This window comes from Vigna umbellata, chromosome 5 (assembly GCF_029865625.1).
Source record: "Vigna umbellata cultivar VRB3 chromosome 5, Vumbellata_1.0, whole genome shotgun sequence".
Classification (NCBI taxonomy): Eukaryota; Viridiplantae; Streptophyta; class Magnoliopsida; order Fabales; family Fabaceae; genus Vigna; species Vigna umbellata.
Window position 1 is genome coordinate 33,202,700 of NC_142169.1, and position 4,516 is coordinate 33,207,215.

Here is a 4,516-nt window from a genome sequence, read left to right on the forward strand (position 1 = left end):
AAAATATCAAAAATGGAATGAAAGAAAGTAAAAGGAAGAATTAAGGAATCTAAATAAATAAGAAAGACAAAGAACTGCAGATATAGAATGTTATCTCTAATATTGGCAGGGAAGTTATTTAATTTATATGTCTATTATATGCTTCAAAGAGGGTATTGAATATGAGTAAAAGGTTAAATAAAAAGTGTGAAAAAGAGAAGTGGGCCCCTCAGATAAAAGCAAACACATGGGCATTGTAGGTGGTGGATCAGTACTGTGAAATGTGTCGTGTAGTGTTCCTAAGCATTGGGAATTTAGTTTTTATTTTTTAGATATGCACGTGACTGTACGACTAAGGACGCTACCTTCCAACGAGGGTTTTTACCGACACGTGTCCTCTTTTACAACCGGCAACTGCTTTCTTATAAGAATCAATGCGCATGGATGTATAAATAAACGTGGAATCAGCATCTCGATGTTCTTACCGACTCCCAAATCACAGCGTAGAATGCTCTGTCCTCGCCGCTGCAACCCTACTCGAAAGTCTCTTTTATCTTAATTAAACTACTAAAAGGCTTTATTATAAGTTTTTTAATGGAAAAAAATTGCAATAGGTCCAAAATACAACAGTCAATGAATACCATTGTTGTGGCAGACAAGAATATTATTATGAAATTAGTCACTTTATATATTTCAAGCAATTAAAAAGTGATTTGAATGCTTTATAGTAATATGGTAATAGTTACTTATGACAAGTCTTTCCATTGGTGAACTTTGGTGTAAACTTTACAAGGCAATAATATTACATGACTTTAAGAAATATTTCATTCATAGAATGATATAGTATATATTTTTATATATATTTTATTTCAGAAATTAATTAAATGTTCAGCATATAAGAGAATACAGTATTTGGCAACAACACCTTCATTTGTGTCATATAGTTCATAAGTTTTTACCCTTTAAGTGGAGCCACGTCATAATAGTTTTAATATAAATGTTACTAATATGTTTTAATTGATTTTATTATATAACTAACTTTTCTATTACATTGTTGTTTTTATTATCATAAAAAATTGGAGTGGTATAGTTTTATTAGTGTATAATAATTTTTTGTACTACCATTAAATATGTTATGTTGATCAAATATTTAAACTGTATAATTACATTAATTGATTAACTTCTTTTATATAATCATCAAATGGAAAGAAATATTAGCCAATCCATTTTACTTTATGTTATTAAAAATAATGGATTGAGTTCGAATGATATATACCGCAGTCGGATTCGTAGAATGAAAACTTACTTAAATTTGTTTGTTATTTACACGGATAATTTTAAGATATCCACATATATTTTAAAATATATGAACATTCACCTATATTTACAAATATTAAAAAATATATTTTTTATACATTGAATAAAATTTAAATTAAAGTATAAAAATATATAAAATTTAATATAAATCAAATTTAATTTTAATTAAATTTAATCAAGTAAAATATAAATTAATTTTATTTTAAATTAAATTAAAATAAATTTAAAATTATTATTTTTACCTTTTATAAATAACAAATATATCGGTTAATATAATACCAATTCATTTACAAAGTATTAAAATACTCTTTATCCTAGTTAATAACAAATATATACTAGTATCACCATTACAAATTTTATTCACAATTACCCATCCACGTTTTTTTCTTTAATCATCTACTTCCGATATGGAAAAAAAAGCAAATAAACAAATATAATATTAATATATATGTCCTGAAATAATTGGTGCCGAATGAATAAATATAAGTTTGATTATCTTATTTTCATTCTCAAAATTCATTATTGTCCATATAATATATATAAATACTTTTTCTCATTGCTAGTGTCGGTCTTTTTATTGTTTCAAAATCAAGTAAATAACCTTTTACATAAAAAAAAACATTGTTATGAAGTATTAAATGTAAAAAAGAATGCACATCTTCTTTTATCATTTTCAAATATTAAAAAATAAATTATAATAGGATAAGTATCAAATAAGAATTGAATAGAAAATAGTAAAAATGAACAAATACATATCTTAAAAATAATTTATATAATTAAATATAATATAAAATTTTATATAAATTTATTAAATTATTTAATAAATTAAAATTTTTTTGATAATTTAAAATGATGACATATAGAGGGACACTGATATATCATATATAATAAATATTATGTGTATTTATACCTAATCGATACGATAATTTTTAATTAAAATTGGAATAATTTTGAATAATACTTTTGAGAGATAATACTATAAAAAAATATTTTCTATTTTTAGTATTGATAGTAATAATTGATGTTTGTTTTAAAGGTAAGCCTTCATATGCATAATTTCTTCCTAATTTTAACAGTTGAATATTTTGGTTGATACCGTGATGTATGGAACATATAGTGTTCCTCTTCATGTGGCGTGTTATTTTTCCTTAATTATGGTTGATGATTACTCTATAAAAGGGTTTGAATTTACTTAGTGACAGTAAGTCCAAGGTTAAAAAACTAGTTAAGAACTTTTGAGAAACAGCTTAAATTTAAATAATTAAAAAGGTTGAACATATCATAGTTGTATTGAATTTGGATTTACTTATTTAAGAGATAACTTTCTTGCACATGGTATATTGTCAGTAACATGTTGTCTATGATAATGATTTGATCATCCCTACAAATTATTTTACTATTACATTTTATTTCAAAAAGTCACATGGAGTTATTTGAGAATGTTGAAATATTTGTTTGGTGTTAAAATTATGAATTAAATATGTTTTTTATTTGAACTTTAAAAAGGCTACCTACTCATTTTTTAAATTTAAAAATCAATGTATCAAAATAAACTTCATTCTGTAAAAGAATTTTGAACACAACATGTATTAAAGAATATGCAAATATATTTATTTTGCTTATTTTTTTCATTCTAAGTTGTGCTCGTTAATGTATATAAAAGATGTCTATCACATTTGACCAAATTACATCCATACCAAATATTTTAGTGTGGGACAAAGATTACCCACCACCAACACCAAGCACTATTTTTCTTTTTTAGATTAGATCAGTACATGAATAGAGGGCAATTGAAGCTTCTTTCGACAAATAGAAAGCAAACTACACATAATAAATTAATATTTTCTTAAATATATAAATGTAAGGTGAGATAGAAAAACAAAATTTAAAACTTATCTAATATGAATTATAACTGCTGCTGTAATTGAGAAGATTATTTAATGTGTCAGTCAAGTTGCTAAAGTATGTCTCCACTTTCGTGAAAATAGTACGCGCATGCCAAAGTGTGTCATGCACTTCATGGAGTGTTGTTAATTTCTTGTTCACTTTTCAAAGTATTTTGAGTTACGTCATCATATTTTCTAAAATATATTTTTATTGGTTCTTATTAAATTTCCTACTTTGACATGATGTTTCTCGTGACTTTCAATTTTAAATATATTTTAGATAATAATAAAATATTATTAAAAGTATCAAGAGTATATTGTTAATGCTCTTGTATGTTAGGATCTAACTTTAAGAAAATTCAGCTAACGCGGTAAATATGATAATTAATAATTTAATTAATGGTTTGTTATGCATTAGTGCATACTATTTTTTTTTGTTTTATTTTTTAAAATTATGTATTTTAGTATATATATATATATATATATATATATATATATATATATATATATATATTTTATACTCGTCTTTATCAGCTTTTAGTAATAGAAAACGTTATAGAATGTAGATTATTGAGTTTGCTTTTTAGTTGAAACCAAAATGAACAGTATTAATCGACGGTTCAAACCAAAATGAACACCATATAATAGTTAAAGCATAAAAATGAAAATTGTTTGATGTAAAATTAAAACAGTTTGTGAAAATGATATAGCTAAATAATTAAATAAATTATTTGTAATTAACTAATTTTCTTTTTTTTGTGAGAATAAGTCAAATTTAACCCTCCTAATTAGGTACAACGACTACAACCTCGGGGTAGATTTTGGACAAAGTAGGGGTTGACTTGACTATTGGTTCTACACTCTTCTATGTTATAGATAAAAAAAACATTCTTATATTTTAACAAAACTGGAATATGTTAAATTCAACAACTCTATAAATCAGATTATATATTTATACTTTAAAATTAGATTGTAAAACAATAATTCGTTTAGGCTTTTATAGATTCTTATATTTTATTGCACGAGTAAAAAAAATAGAAGATAGGAAGTGTGGTAATGTAAATTTTAGGTTTCTTTTTGGAATTATCTAAAGATTAATAAAAATAAAATGAAAGACTCAACGGAATAAAAAAATTAATTTCCCCATTTGTACGAAAAATGTGAATTTCTATTTTTTCCTGAGATAAAAATGATTCATATTTTTCTCTAGATAAAAAATATATCTAGTGCTAATTTTTATATTGTTTTAATAAACATATAGAAAGATGTAACAATATATTTAAAGTGGATTAAACTATTTTGATTATACTTGTTTTATTTATATATTTTATGAA